Raw genomic sequence first — 17,435 nt, forward strand, 5'->3', positions numbered from 1 at the left:
GGAAAAAACAGAACAAAAACAAATAACCACAACAAAATGAAAGAAAAACCTCCTAGTATCAAGAATAGATAATAGGATTGTTTAAAAAAAATCTTTTAGATGGTTAAGATTGTCTTGGATGTAATGGAATCCATCCTCAGTCAGAATTTTTAGAAATGACATTGCTTTTAATTCTTCTTTTATAATTAGGTGCTTTCCTTTATTTTTAAACTTCAACTTCTAATATTTGAAGAAATATAATAATCTGTATGGAATTAGTTTGGAAGGAGAAAGGTGGAGACTGATTGTGATAGCTTTCTATTCGGTTATGTAGATTGATTCACATTCTTTTCTTCCATGCCCTCTGACTGGTATTTTGAACATTCAGGAATGTTGGGCAGGGTAATATTGTAAAGCTGTGTTAGTTAATAAGCCTGTTTTTATTCAGTGGTATAAACGAGATTGTTATTACCAAAACATAAAATATAAATTCACATTTTTCTTGATAATGAGTAAAGCCATATTCATATTTCATATTATTACTGTCTAGGCATGAGAAATTTTAGGCAAGACAGGACCCAAGATCTAATGAAAAGAACTAATGAGAGCATTTTGTAGTTTCTGAAGGAAGTCAGTCAGGGTACACTTGAAAACAGGACATATGAATAATAAAACTCAATAAATTGGCCTATAATTGATTCTCTGTTTGAATTAAACTGGCTTAAGACTGGAGCACCTTGACAACTAAAACTGATCATTAGTGATGGTTTTCAAATCAGTATGAGATGTATAAAACTTGGCAAATTTGTTGAGAGATTTCTCAACCTAGATTCTTTTCACATTTTGGGCCAGGTACTTGTAGGGATTGCCCCAAGCACTGGAAAATGTTTAACATCATTCCCTGCCTCTACACTAGATGCCAGTGATACCAGTAGATGGCAGTAGTTATGATAACCGGAATTTCTCCTGACTTGATACATGTTTTGTGGATTGGGGGCATGGATAACTGGATCACCCCAAGTTACAAACCATTCCGGTGTAGGTTACTTTCTAGAAATATATGCTATCTTCTCCTTGTTGACAAAATAATGAAGCAAATTTTTGGTCCAAAAAAGCCAACTAATTTGAATTCTGTAGCTACAAAATCATTTCTCCTCATCAGTTCACTCTCTGCATTTACCCTTCTGTACAATCAAGTAGCCCAGATTAGCACAGATGCAATAAATTTAATGACAGAACATAAAAATATGTTTCTATGATTTTTTTCATGTATGGTAGGAGACCTTCTCAAGACCACAATTACAATATACAATTACAATGTCTTCTGTATTTTTAGAATACATTCTTTAGTTATGCATGGTTTGGTTTTAAATGCTGTTGTAAAGGAGGGTTACATTTAAGCCAGAATTGAATTGATAGTTCTCATTTTTAAAATAACTTACCATTTTGTGGTTTTCAAGTAAAAGTAAATGGTGAGCTTGTTTCCAGCCAGAACTCATTTAAGTCTTGGTATTCTTTATATTGTGGCAGTTGCAGGGTATGCACTCTTGGAGATGGCTGTTGAATAAAGGAGAGGAAAAACAAAGTCATTTCACTATTGAATCATGCTGCTTAATAATCATAATTTATTTCACTCACTTTCCAGTTATTTACCATCTTTTCTATTAACTATCAGTTCTAAGGGTAAACAGATTTGGGGGTTTGTATTTTCAGCTTTAAAGGGACTTGTTAAGTTCTGCAAAAGCTACTGCTAAACCCTTCATTGTGAATCTTAACAAGATCTTTTTCTTCTACAGCAATTCCTTTCCTTTTGTCTTTTCTTCATCTCTGAATTCCTGCTCCACTTCCATCCCCTCCTCATTAGGCAATTCCTCAGGAACCAGCTCTAGGAGAGCCTAAATGTCTATCCTCATCCATAATGGAGTTAAAGGTGTTTTCCATCTCAGCAACACCCAAGTTGATTTTTTCAACTTCCACTCTCTCTCTCTTTTTGGCAAATACTTTGAAGTCATGGACAAACTTCACCTGTGTCTTTATTGATGCTGTCACAGATGTCACAGTACTTCCGCAATTGCATCATTGTCTTCTCATTGTCTTCCTTAGTTGTAGCAATAGTCTGGGCCAAGGTCCTCCTCAAGTAATAGACCTTACAGGCCTCTATAACACCTTGATCTTGGGTTGGATCCCAGAGGTGTTGTTTTGAGAAAGAAATACCATTTTGAATGTTGGAAGGTTAATAACCACTTAAAAGAAGATGTTGGGAGCTTTATTAATAACAAACAAAATTTTGAAAAATGTGTTATTCTCCCAATACTGCTTGTCCCTTTTGCTGGCTCATCAATTCAGGAAGGCATCTTGGAAGAGAAGCTGAGTCATTAAGGAATTCATATTACTCCTGTAGTACATGGGCAGTAAGGAAGATCCTTGTGGACCATGCATTCCCACTGTGCCAGATCACAGTGTTTTCTATCTGTAGCCTGAAACTTTGTCCCCAAGCAAGAATGTTATCCTGGTTTTCATATCCTTAAAACCTGGCAGTGACTTGATCTCTTTGTGGATGAAAATACTTTTAGGGATACATATACAAAATGGAAAGTTTCATCCATTTGCAGATTTATTGTGGCAAGTAACTATCCTCAAGGGTCAGTTTCCTAAAATTCTTCAGATCCCTCCTACACATCATCACTTGTGCTCATCACTCCTTTCATTTTATGTAATGAATTAAACTTTTTGAATAATTTAAACTACTCAGAGCTAGCAGTGAATTCAATGTGTTGGTCAGGCCCAATCCTGTATTTCATATTTTTATAATTTTTCATTTGTTCTAATGAGCTATACATGATAGTAGAATGTATTTTGACATATATGGAGTATAACTTCTCATTCTTCTGGTTGTATAGGATATAGAATTACATTGGTCATGTGATCAAATATGTACACATAGTAATGTCCACTTCATTCTACTATTTTTCCTATTCCAATTCTCCCTCCCATCCTTTCATTCCTTTTTGTCTAATTCAATGTTTTTCTGTTCTTCCCTAACCTTCCCTCATTATGAATTAGCATGTGCATATCAGAGAAAACAATGGGCCTTTTTTTTGGGGGGGGTTGGTTCATTTCACTTAGCATGATGTTATCTAGTTCCATCCATTTATCTGCAAATGTCATCATTTCATTTTTCTTTATGGCTGAGTAATATTCCATTGTATATGTAAACCTCATTTTCTTTTTCCATTTATCTCTTCGGGGGCACCTAGGTTGGTTCCATAGTTTAGTTGTTGTGAAATGAGCTGCTATAAGCATTGATGTGGCTGATATAAACATCACTGTAGTATGCTGATTTTCAGTGATCTCAAATTGCTAGAGATGTTGAACATTTTGTCATACATTTGTTGACTGATACTACTTCTTATTCTATGAAGTGTCTGTTCAGTTCCTTAGTCCATTATTGATTGGGTTATTTGGTTTTTTGGTGTTAAAATTTTTGAATTCTTTTTGTATCCTAGAGATTAGCATTCAATCTGAAGTACAGGTGACAAAGATTTTCTCCCATTATGTAGGCTTTTTCTTCACATTTTTTATTGTTTCCTTGGTTGTGAAGAAGCTTTTTAGTTTGATTCCATCCTATTCATTAATTCTTGATTTCACTCCTTGTGCTTTAGGAGTTTTGTCAAGGAAGTCAGTTCATAAGCCAATGTGATGTATGCTTGAGCCTACTTTTTCTTCTATTAGACTCAGGATCTCTGTTCTAATGCCTAAGTTCTTGATCCACCTTGAGTTGAGTTTTGTGCAGGGTGAGAAATAGGGGTTTAATTTCATTTTGCTACATATGGATTTTCAGTTTTTCCAGAACCATTTGTTGAAGAGGCTATCTTTTCTCCAAGGTAGGGTTTTGGCACCTTTGTATAATATGAAATGACTGTATTTATGTGGGTTTGTCTCTGTGTCTTCCGTTCTCTAGCATTGGTCTTCATATCTGTCTTGGTGCAAATACCATGCTGTTTTTGTTACTATAGCTCTGTGTATAACTTCAGGTCTGGTATTGTGATGCCTCCTGCTTCATTTTCTCACTAAGGACTATTCTGGGTCTCTTATTTTTCCAAATTAATTTCATGACTGCTTTTTTCTGTTTCTATGAAGCATGTCAATGGGATTTTAATGGAAATTAAATTAAATCTGTATAGTGCTTTTGGTAGTATGGCCATTTTGACAATGTCAGTTCTGCTATTCAAGAGCGTGGGAGATATTTCCATCTTTCTTCTAAAGTCTTCTTCAATTTATTTATTTAGTATTCTATAATTTTCATCACATTAGACTTTCACCTCTTTTGTTAGATTGACTCCCACATATTTTTTTTTTTGAGGCTATTGTGAATGGGGTAGTTTTCCTAGTATCTCTTTCAGCAGACTCATCACTGATGTATAGGACTACATTTGATTTATGGGTGATAATTTTATATCCTGCTACTTTGCTGAATTTATTTATGAATTCTAGAAGTTTCCTGGTGGAATTTTTTTGGATCTTCGAAATATAGAATCATGTTATTGGCAAAAAGGAATAAGTTAATTTCTTCTTTTCCTATTCATATCCCTTTAACCTCTTTCTTCTTTCTGTCTAACTGCTCTGGCTATAGTTTCAAGGATGCCAATCTGCATTTAAACATCAAAAATAGATTTTTGATTTGTCTGTGATTTTTATGTTGCTGAGAAGGTGCCTGGTCATTCAATCTAGGTCATCTCCATATTTGGTATAGGCTCTTCTCAAATTTTTATTAGTCTCATTGACTTCAATGAAGCAGATCCTTTAATGATTTCTATTACATTGTTCTTGTTTTTTAGATGATAAGTAAGGTCAAGTGGGATATGTCTGGCAAGCAATAACAATCACTGATTTTCTACCTTCATTGTCCTTAATCATTTTTAATTCTGTGTCCAGATCAACCACTCAATGATGCCTTTTACTGGCAACATTAACAGTAGATTTTGTATACCTAGAGGCCGTGATGAACAAAACAACATGTTTTAGTTAACCTTTACATTGCTGTGACTAAATGACCTCACCAGAATAATTTTAGAGAAGGAAAGCTTTATTTAAGAGCTTAGGGTTTCAGAGGTCTTAGTCCATAGAAGGCTGGCTCCATTCCTTGGGGCATGAGATGACGCAGAATATCATGGCAGAAGAGCATGACTCACATGATGATCAGCCAACAGAGAGAGATATTCCACTCCCAGATACAAAATATATACCCCAAAGCCACGCCCCCAATGTCCCACCTCCTCCAGCCACACTTTACCAGCCTTTAATCTCAGTTAATCCCTATCAGGGTATTAGTTCACTGATTGGGTGAATTAACAACCCAATTGTTTCTTCTCTGAACTTTCTTGCATTGTCTCATATGTGAATTCTTGGGGGACACTTCACATCCAAACCACACACGATGCAAGTTTAAATCAAACACAAGAGAAAATGATGGAATCAAGAGACATTCTAAACATGAAGCTATATGAGGCTGCTGCTGGCCTAACATGTCATACTAGTTTACCATAAACATTTTTTTTATAAGTAAAGTACACTCTAAAGTAATAAAAAGTATAATATAAAAATACACAAACCAGTAACATAGGTTGTTTATTATCATTATCAGGTGTTATATACTATACATAATTGTATGTGCTAAATGTATGCAACTAGCAGCAGAGTGAGTGTTTACACCAGTATCACCACAAACATGAGCAATGAATTGCAGTAAAATATTATAATAGCTATGATATCCCTAGGCCATAGGAATTTGTCCACTCTGTTATAATTTTCTGGATCATCATCATATATGTGGTCTATCACTGACTAAAACATCTTTATACAATTCAGATGGGAGCAACACACACACATACACACAGATTTTTAAGAAATTGTCTCATGCAGTTGTGGAAGGTGGCAAATCCAAAATCTGCAAAGTAGGATAGCAGGCTGGAGACCTAGAGTTGTATTGTATTATACCTGGAATGTGAGGGGAGTCTGGTGGCAGAATTCAGTCTTCCTCGTGGGACCTCAATCTAGTTTTTGTTAAGGTCTTCAACTGATTAAATGATCCCCCTTCTAAATGTGGAGGATATCCTGCTTTTCGTAAAATCTATAGATTTAAAATTTAATCACATCTAAAATAACAACCTTCACAGCAATATCCAGTCTGGTGTTTAATAAAAGATTTGAGTACCAGGGCCGAATGAAGTTGACACATAATATTACCCATCACACTCGTATACCTCCAGTTTACTCATGCTAAAGGGTAGCCCTTCCTCATCTTAGCTTAAAGTAAGAGAGTTTTTAATAATATCAACCATTAGCTATTTCTTTACTATATTTATTACTTCAGTACTTTATAATCAACAGAATTTTAGGTCAGCATTGAATTATGAATTCTTTTGTCACTTAGATATATAATATTTGATTCTTTTCAAGGCTTTCTTTCCCTTAAATAACATTGAAGCAAGCACTTAAGAAGAAAACTTTGCTTTTTTAGCGTATTATTTGAGTTTATTTTAAATACAGACTTCAAAAATTTTTTGCTATTTGAAACTACATTAAAACTATAATGAGTGCCAAACAAAACAGATTAGAATACTGAAGCATTCCTACTTAAAATGATAGTTAATCAAACCCAATTCTGTTCAATTTTGTCAAATTCTATGAGCTGAATAAAATTATCAAGTATTTTTCAAAAAGATTTTTTTTTTCCAATTTGAGGACTTATTTATCCTTTGACTTCTATCTCCCCATTTACTCCACATCCTGGAATGTGAGGGGAGTCTGGTGGCAGAATTCAGTCTTCTCTTTGTGTGTTCGATAATCCCCCTTTTTCATACTACATAAAATAATATACATATGTAATGCAACATTTATCAATGGTATTCTTCATATAAATAGAAAAAAATCCTAAAATTGTGTAGGCCCACAAAACCTCTAACAACTTAAGCAATACTGAGAAGAATAAAAATACAAAGGTGGGTGCAACCCACTTCCACATTTTAAATTATACCCCAAGGCTATAGGTATCAAAACAATATGTTAAATGTTGAAAAATGGAAACATAAAACCATGGAAGAGAAAGCAGATCAAGAAATAAATTCAAACATATGTGGTCAGCTAATTTTCAACAAGGGTACCAAGGGAAAAGGATAACAATCAGAAAAGGATAGGCTCTTCAATAAATGATGCAGGGAATAGTGGTTTTCCATTTGCAAAGGAGTTCAAATTGGACCCTAATAGTATTTACAAAATTTAATTCTAAAGGGATAAAACACATAAATGTAGGATCTGAAACCATAAAACTTCTAGAACAGAATACAGGGGAAGATCTTGACATTAACCTTGATAGTGATTTTTTTTTTTTTTTAGTTTTAATACCACAAGTTCAAGCTACAAAAACAAAAATAAATAAATAAACCAAATATCTCTAGAAAATCTTTTCACAGAAAAAAAAAATCAACAAAATTTAAGGTAACATCCATAATGGGAAAATGTGTACAATCTTCATATCTAATAATCCAAATTTATGAAGAACTCTTATCATGCAATAGTAGAAAAATACAATTAAAAGTAGACAAGGGGCTTGAATAGACATCTCTTCAAAGAAGACATAAAAATGAGCAACAAGTACATAAAAAAGTACATAAGATCACAAATCATCATAGAAATAATTTTTCTGGATTCCATCTCTTTTATCATAGAATGTTACTTTAACCAATTTGTTCATTTCCACATTCCCACTGTAGAACATAATATCAGTGATGTCTGTAAGCAACACAAATTTAGAGAAAAAAAACCTTTATGATGAATTTAATTGTAGAACTTCTCAGACTCAGTATGTATTTCAAAACAGGCAGGCTGTGTTCATGTGATATCATGGAAATGGCTTTGGTTCTATCAATCTATTTTTTTGTTGTTGTTGTTATCTATTGTTGTTGTGTATTCATCAGAAAAACTTTGTGGCAATATAAATCAATTACAATGATGGGTAGGTACATTTAGTGAAAAGACCCCAAGGTTGGAAATGAAGAAAAGGAAATTTTCTTATGGATGTCCATAAATTTTAAATTGATACCTCTAGGTTAAATGATCTTTTCAACCAGAGTGAAAACTGAAATTGAGGACAGGAGACCTCAATTCATCTGGTTTTAGCTACTAAGTTGTGAAGGACCAAAGGTAAATCTGTTTCCTTAGATTCCATTTCAGCTCTTGCAATGCAAAAGAAAAGAATAATATGTAATCTCTAAGGCTACTTGTAGAATAATTGGAGGGACTAGATATTTTAATAACTGAATGATCAGCTTACTTCTATAAGATCATAGGTTACCATAGTCCTTGCCTAAAGAGATTTATTCTTGTACACTCAATACTTACTTTCTATCTCTCATTTATTCTGGATATGATTGGACATGAACTATGGTGGCAAATGTTCTCATTTTTATTCCTAAAAAAACAACAGTTCAGTCAATGTAAAGTGACAACTAAACTCAGTTATATTTTTTTTTTCTTGGAGATTAAAGGAAAAAAATATCAGGGCCATGAGATGGGGATTTGTACACATGGATAAGTTATAAACAGTGACAAAGTGTCAAAGCTGAAGTTGCAGGCTATTGCAAGCAACTTACCTAGACATACAATTTTGGTGGAAAACAAAATATGTTTATCCTGGTGCATATTATTTCCTGGCTTGTGCATGCAAATGCCTGCATGTGTGTATATGGGTGCACTCACACAAACACATGTTATTTATAATGAAAGATCTTTAAGGACTAGCATTGGATTTAAAGAACATTTGAGAGCTGTTTTAAAATTGAGACAAGTCTACAGTCCAAAGTATATTTGCCCAGACCCCACATCCTTGGCATGAGACATGTAAATGATCATGCTGTAAAACAAATAAAATTTTTCTCTATTTCTGTAATAATAATCTAGAAGGTACACTTACCCTGATCTGTCAATTTTAATTGGATTTATGAGGAAGGTTTTATCTGTGATCATTTATGGGTGATCTAATTTTCCATTACTCAAATCCAGATGCTATCAGGAACTCTTAAGGATATTTAGTCCTGTCTCTTCTGAGAAAGGAGAGAAGGGTTGTGGCCAGACAATTGCATGATTTCTTCTAGTGTAATTAGCTAATTTTTTCAAGTGCTTTTTTTCTTCCTATATCATCATTCAGAAACCAATTTTGGCATTCCCAAATGACTCATTTACTTGGGTTATTCATATATGATAATTCTGTTATTTTCAATGAGGGGTCACATGGCTTTTAAAGACCTCAAGCTACTGTTTTAATTATGACTGATTTTCTAATGTTCCATATAATCTTCACTGCAGAATGGAGGTGCTACAGCATGGAAGTAGTGATGGATTAATATTTATAATAAAGATTTCTCAAACGATTTCTATTTATATTTATTATGATCCTACCTTACTAGTTAATTTATTTCAAAAACAGTTTTGTTTTAGATGATTAGTGATTTCTCTAAATTATCTGGCAACCTGGGATACCATTATCACTGTAAAGTCTTAGAAGCAATTAAAAGGAATAAATAATGTGCAAACTCCAGAAGATTCAACACAAACTGATAAGAAATCTAAAAAGACATAAAAGGTACCACTTTCACTGAGAATTTACTATATGCCAAACTCTGTAAGTTTATTTCATTAACTCATTTCATATAATGTGATTTGACATATTTTATATTATATATATATATATATATATATTATTTTTTAAAATGATATGATAAACAGAGATAATTTACATTTATTTAAATATATTTATTAATCACAATTGTAATGGTATTATATAAAGCAATTTGATCAACAGAACATTGTGTGAGGGTCTTATTCCTTTTCTCGTTGTTTAGTTACTAAATTTGTTATTCTTTGATTTTTCTTAATAAATATACATACCATATCTCTAAATTATTATTTTATATGTGAATATTGCTTGAAATTATTTTATTAAGGCTATATTAAGCCCTAATATATTTTAAAGGAATACTTTATTTAAGAAATAAAGACTTGTCTGTTTTTTGCCATTTAGTGGCAAAAAGTAATTAATAATTCTGTATCTTAATAACTAACCAACTGTTGATCTCTAAAATTCCTTCTTGCTCTCCAGCAAACTAATATTTCAGAGCAAAAATTATTGTTATTCCTCTTCATTTTTTTCTATGGTTTTATATTATATTGTGAAGAATAATAACTCAAATCCTCAACCCATTCAACAGACTGCAGGATCCTGCTTCTCTCCCACTTACTCCATTATGGGCTATGGTATTAGTTTTCCAAAGCAACAAAAATACTACAAATACTGCTATGGTAACAAAATACTACAGATAGGTGATTAAAGATAGAAACACGTTTCCCACTTGAAGCAAGAAATTTAAGATGGAGGTCTTTGAGGGGTTAGTTTCTCTGGGCCTCTTTCCTAGAATTGTAGGTGGCTACCTTCTCATTGTCTACTCTCAAGATTTTCCTCTTTATAGACATTCCTCATATTGCTTCCACTAATTGTAAGTACCCCAGTCTTACTGGAGTAGGACCTTAACTTTATGATCTCATTCACCTTACCTCTTTAACACCTCTACATCCAGATGGAGTCACATTGAAGATTAGTGATTCAACATGGGAATTTGGGTGCCCAAATTTCTTTCCACAGTAGTCTATGTTCCTTGAAATTTGTTTTGCTTCCTATTTTATTGCCAGAGTTTAGTATAATACCAGCATATGGCAGAGACTCAACACATATTTGTTGAAAGAATTAAAGAATAAGTTCACTTAAATATTGGACATGGAAGATACATGCCTAAGCACTCTATAAAGCTTTAGAAATTGAGGTACATAAGATAAAGGCCTTGTTTTCATACATCTCTCTCTCTCTCTCTCTCTCTCTCTCTCTCTCTCTCTCTCTCTCTCTCTCTTTCTCTCTGTCTTCCCCCTCCCCCTAGTCTCTCTCTCTTTCTCCCCCCCACCCCCGCCCAGTGATACACACAGACACACACACACACAGACACACACACCTTTTTTTTTTTTATATTTGGTACTAGAGATTGAACTCAGGGGCCCTCGACCTCTGGACCACTGAGCCACATCCCCAGTCCTTTTTTTTTTTTTTTTTTTTTTTTTTTTTTTAAGAGACAGAGTCTCATTGAGTTGTTTAGCACCTCGCTTTTGCTGAGACTGGCTTGGAACTCCGGATCCTCCTACCTAAGCCTCCTGCACTGCTGGAATTATAGACGTGGGCCACCATGCCTGACCTTACACTCACCTCTTAAAAAAAATAACATATAAACTGTTGTAACTGTTAATTCCTTGACTTGTGTTTTTCTACCTTTAAGATAGACATATGTTTCCAGCAGCTCCGGAGGCAGAGGCTGTAGGATCACGAGTTCAAAGCCAGCCTCAGCAAAAGTGAGGCTTGAAGCAACTCACTGTGACCCTGTCTCTAAATAAAATACAAATTAGAGCTGGGAATGTGACTCAGTGGGAGAGTGTCCTGAGTTCGATCCTTGGTACCACCCCCATCCCATTAAAAAGGTAGACATAGGTTCACTTACAGAGGAAGAACCCCAGACATACTAAGAAGATCTAGACATAATCCCTGCCCATGGGCATGACTCTGGATGAAGCAAGTTCCTATTTCATTTCAAGTTCAGCTTATTTTTGGTAACTGTTCCAGTCTGGACCAAGGCTGACCTCAGTGTCTAATAATCTCACAACTTCATGTCTCTTTATAGAAAAGTTTACCACAATAGTGACAGAAATAAAGTGTTATGACACAGAGGAATTGCAATTAGTATTTTGTTTGGAGATAACCTTTTAGCTCTGCGTTAAAGCATATCTAGGATATAGAATATCATTATGAAGATTATGCTTGACCATAAAATGAGTGGTGCAGTAAGAAATAATACATGTTAATGCTGTAAAAACACTATTGGGAGAATTGTGGAATATGTCTTCTGAATGGAATTAAGTTCCATTTTATTTTAGGTTGGAGAACAACATGACCACTTTTGTGCTTTAGGAATAGAATTTAATCACAATAAGAAAGATTAGAAATAAAAGGAGTAATGGAAAAGAAAATGACAGGATTCATGTTTTTGAACCAAATGATTTTTTAAAAATAAGTTCTACATTACTTACCTGTGTAGGTAATAGTATATATCTATAAATGTTCTCATTTAAACTATATATTGACTTCCATATTTATAAACTACAAGTATATGATGTGGCATTACTATCCAATGATTCTGTTAAAATTTAGTTATAGTTCTAGCCAAGGAAACAGTCAACAAATATCAGTCAAGAGTTTTTTTCTCTTTGGATAAGTGCCTGAGAAAGAAAACGATATAAACAAAACAAAAGCTTACATGGGCATCCATTCATGTGAATGCTGTAAAAACAAAGAAATGACTCTTTCAAAACCAAGAAGAATACACAGCAAAAATAAAAACTTATCTGAGAAAAAAAATGCAATGTTGCAATTTAAGTTCACATCCACGATATTAAAACCATGCTGGCAGTATTGACACTGCAGCAAACTGACCAGTGATATACAGGAAAAATCCAAAGAACTCATAGTGCTTACAGAAAATAAAAATGCATAATACCAGGCTAGGCTTTTGGCTCAGTGGTAAAGCACTTGCCTAGCATGTGTGAGGCACTGGGTTCAATCCTAAATACCATATAAAAATAAATAAATAAAATAAAGGTATTGTGTTCATCTACAACTAAAAAATATTTTTTAAAAATGATTGATACCTAGTATATGAATATGATAAAGTTCACATAACCAGTAGATTACAGGAGGAAAAATTAGTCAAAAAACAATAATGATAAAAGGAGTCAACTATTTAGAAAATAGTAAAAACCATCATCTTATGCCATTCCATGAAAGAAAAACAAAAGTCATTGAGGGTCAAATGGGGTATGGAATCTTTATCTGATCCCAGGATGCAAAGGACTTTTAAGACTGTGTAGATGTCAAAAGAGAAAAGAATGAAAAAAAATTCAAGGCACATTTTACTTTGTGCTTTATAAAATACTGTACAAATTTTAAGAACAAATGAAAACCCAATAAAATAATTATATGAAAAATTAAAATAACACTAATTAATGATGGCCACTCTTTCCACTTCTAATATTTAAATAATTTCATCATCATTAAAAACCCCATTAGTTAGTCACCATCATTAGTCCCAGCCACAGAAGAGGAAAGTGGGGTACACAGCAGCTCAATGGATGATTAAGGTCCCAGAGACCTCAAGTATAAAACTGGAATCTGAAATGAAGAAATTGGGCTTCCAATTCTGCATTTTCTTCCTCTCCACTATTCTGTCTCTGTAACAACTACCTTGATTAAGATCAGGTTCAAGCTATAGAAAACAACTCATATAGGATTTATAAGAAACGCAAAGAATATTGGCTCTGGATTATGTCTTTTAACTCTTCCTCCTCCAGCGTTTTCAGTTCTGTGCTCTCACTTGTGATTTATTCTGTCTGTTCTTCTGCCTCTCAATTTTTTTCTTTCCTCTGTGGAACAAAGTACAATCTCAAACTACATATATGTACAGTATGGCCTTGTTCAGAAATCTAAGGAACAGTTTTACCTTTCCTAAAAATAAAGGGAAATTATAAATATTTTAATCTATCATCTGCTTATGTCTTTATTTTTCTTCTCCAACTTCTATACTATGAACTTTGTCTTTGTGTACATACAAATCCATCTTCATATACAAAATATCATCAACTCTTATTTCTTAGTGATAGATTAATTATTTTTGTTCATTTTTAAGTTGTGCTCTTTTGCGTTTGCCAAATGTTCGACAATGAATAAGAATTTCTTTAATATTTAGATGCTTCAAATTTTTAAAAATAAAAATGAAAGTAATTACGATTTAAAATGGTACAAAGATACCATTTCAAAGAAATATTTATGAATATTCTGAAAAAGTTAGAGTATAAATTCTGAAGCCTAAAATAATAAATATCCTGATTCTAACTTCTGGGAAATATCTCTAAAACTGTAAGATGTTTAACACTACATTTAAAATAAGCAAAAAAAATACCCCAATTTTTCTCATGACATAAGACTTTTGAAAAAAACAATGATAATTTATTACCCTGGGAGAACCTTAAATCTTTGGAATTTATATATATATATTAACAAAAAAGAGTGATTTTACTGCTTTATAAGTTTTCATTTTAAACTCTTTAAAAAATAGTTCATAAAATCTTTATCGTAGAAAATCTTGAAATATATATAATCCAAAAAATTTCCCATAATTTACATTTCATGAGATGACATTTTAGTATATACATTTCTAGTACTTTATCTATGTGCATATGTGATCTAATGCTGCGTAAATCAAAACCAGCCACTTATTCATGGGTTCTATGTGTCAAAGATTTGAGAATGGATTGTATTGCCTAAAATCTCTACTGAGGAACCAGTCAGAGATTAGCTGGGATTGTAGCTATCTCAAGGTTTTCTCAGATTAGAGCCAGTCATTACGGAGGTAGTTCAATCACATGAATTGAAAAAGAGGTACTGGCTTTCGCTGGGAGGTCTCAGTTCCTTTTCAGAAAGGATCTCCACTTGGGTGGTTGAGTATTTGAAGTACTATTATGAGTGTCTTCTCTCTCAGTAAGCAATCCAGACTCCACGAGGTGAGATTTTTATGATCTATCCTTGAAAGTCATATGCCATAATTCTGTCATAGACAGATTGTTCTGCAATATATCTATGATTCAGTGCAAAAGGGCATTATACAGTTTTGTGAATACTGGGAGTCAAGATCATTCTGAGGACCATCTTGGAGGCTGGATATTCTGTAGCTTTATTTGAATTTATAAAAACAGAATTATACTGCACTAAAATTTGTAATATGCTAAAGATTTTAATTCGGTCAACTTTTCAAGCCATTAATATACCTCCAAATCTTAATTCCAAAGTAATACGTTGTTATATTGCTGTGTGTAATCATATAGGTATAATTTATTTAACTCATCTTCTATTAGTGGAATAATTTAGGTTCTTCTATTTTTTGCTGTTTTTAAAACTTCAACTTATTTTTAAAATTAACATAAAAAACATAAAAAATGATGCATATTCATGGAGTATCATGTGATGTTTACTACAATTGAATAATGAGCAATATTTAAATCATTATAAACATCCCCAAACATTCATCATTTCCTTATGGTAAAAGTATTTAAGACATTGGGGTTGTGGCTCAGTGGTAGAGCACTTGCCTGTCATATGTGAGGCCCTGGGTTTGATCCTGAGCACCGAATATAATAAATAAATAAATACTCCATTGACAACTAAAAATATATTTAAATAAAGTATTAAAAGTTCTAACTTTTGATATTTAAAACAATATACAATTATAGTGCTAAAACTTTGCATAATATATAATCAATATGAATGTGTGTGTGTGTATATATATATACAGAATTAATTATTACAATTGAAATATATGGGTCCAATATTATAAGCTTGAAGGGTAAATTTTTGAAATATTGCAAATTATTTTCCAAAAGTTATTTCAATTCAATTTATGGGTTTGTTCTTTTTTGTTTGTTTGTTTGTTTGTTTGTTTTGTGTTGCTGGGGATTGAACCCAGGACTTTGTGCATGTGAGGTAAACACCAACTGAGCTATTTCCCCAGCCAAAATTTACTTTCCCATTAGAGAATTTGGGTTATTATTTTTTCCAATTTGACAATCCATGTACAGTATCCTATTTATGTTTCAGTTAATGTTTGTTTGATTACTAATTTTTATCAGATTTATTGAAGTGTAACTAACAAATAAAATTATATATATTTAAAATGTACAACATGTTATTTGAGTATAACTAACAAAATGATATATATTTGAAATGTATATGATGATTCACAATCATGTCAATTACTTGTTCATTAACCCACATATTTGCCATGTTTAAAATTTTTAAGGGTAAGAACACGTAAGATCTATTGTCTTAACAAGTTTTAATTGTATAATACAGTATAAACTATAGTAACCATGTTATACACGAATCTCAAGAAATTATTTATCTTGTAAGTGAACATTTATATTCTTTTAACAATGTTTCCCCATTTGCTCCACACTCCAGCCCCTGATAGCCAACATTTCACTTTGGGTTTCTATGAATTTAACTTTTTAAAATTCCAGATGTGCATGAAGTTGTAGAATATTTGTCTTTTGCTTTTGAATTTGAATTTTTTCACTTAGCATAATGTCATCCAGATTCAATCATGTTGTCACAAATGACAAAATTTTATTCTTCATAAAGACTGAGTAGGATTCCATTGTGTAATGAAGCACATTTTTTAAAAATCAATTTGATTACTTAGATTCTTCCCTTGTGTTAGCTATTGCATAATCCTGCAATGAACATGGAGGAGCAGAAAACTCTTTCACGATACTGACTATATTTCCTACAGATATACTTCCAGGAGTGGGATTCCTGGATCATATTTTGGTTCTATTTTGAGTTTTTTAAGAAACTGTCATATCCTAATGGATATATCAATTTATTTTCCCAACAGTAACCAAAGATTTTTCTTTCTGCAAACCATTATTGTCACTTGTTATTTCTTATCCTTTTGCTAGTAATCATTCTAATAAAAGTGAGGTGATACCTCATTGTGATTTTTATTTGCATTTTCCTGATGATTGGAACTATTGAGCACATTTTGGATATATTTTGACCATTTGTATGTCTTTGGAAAAATAGGTGTTTGAGTCCTTTGTCCATCTAAATTTACTGTTGATTTGTATGAATTCCATATATGTTTTTTATATTAAACCTTTATCAAGTGTTGGTTTACAAATGTTTCTACCACTGCATTGTTTTAATTTGATGATGGTTACCTTTTCTGTGCAGAAGCTTTTAGTTTGATAAAATTCCACTTGGTTTTTGTAGCTTTGCTTCCTGCACTTTGTGTTTCAGTTCTAAGAATCTTATCAACATGACCAATGTCAAGGGAATTTTCCCCTATGTTTTCCTCTAGGAATTTTATGTATTCAGGATTTAAATTTAGTCTATTAATTTTTAATCTATTTCTAGTTATTTTTTTTGTATCTTGTAACTTAAAGGTATAACTTCATTCCTTTGCACATGATATTCAGTTTGGCTGATACCATTTATTGAAGAGACTATTTTTTCTCCATTGAATATTCTTGGAAACTGTGTCAAAGATTAGTTGACCATATATATACATGGACTCATTTATGGACTTTAGATTCTATTCCTTTGGTCTGTGTGTCTGTTATTATAATAGTATCATTATGTTTGTATTATTGTATTTTTGTGTTCTATTTTTGATCAGAAAATATGTTTATAACTTTGTCTTTCTCAAAACTGATATGGATACTCTATATGGTTCTGCATGAATTTTAGCATCATT

The sequence above is a fragment of the Urocitellus parryii genome, chromosome 11, assembly GCF_045843805.1.
Source record: "Urocitellus parryii isolate mUroPar1 chromosome 11, mUroPar1.hap1, whole genome shotgun sequence".
NCBI lineage: Eukaryota > Metazoa > Chordata > Mammalia > Rodentia > Sciuridae > Urocitellus > Urocitellus parryii.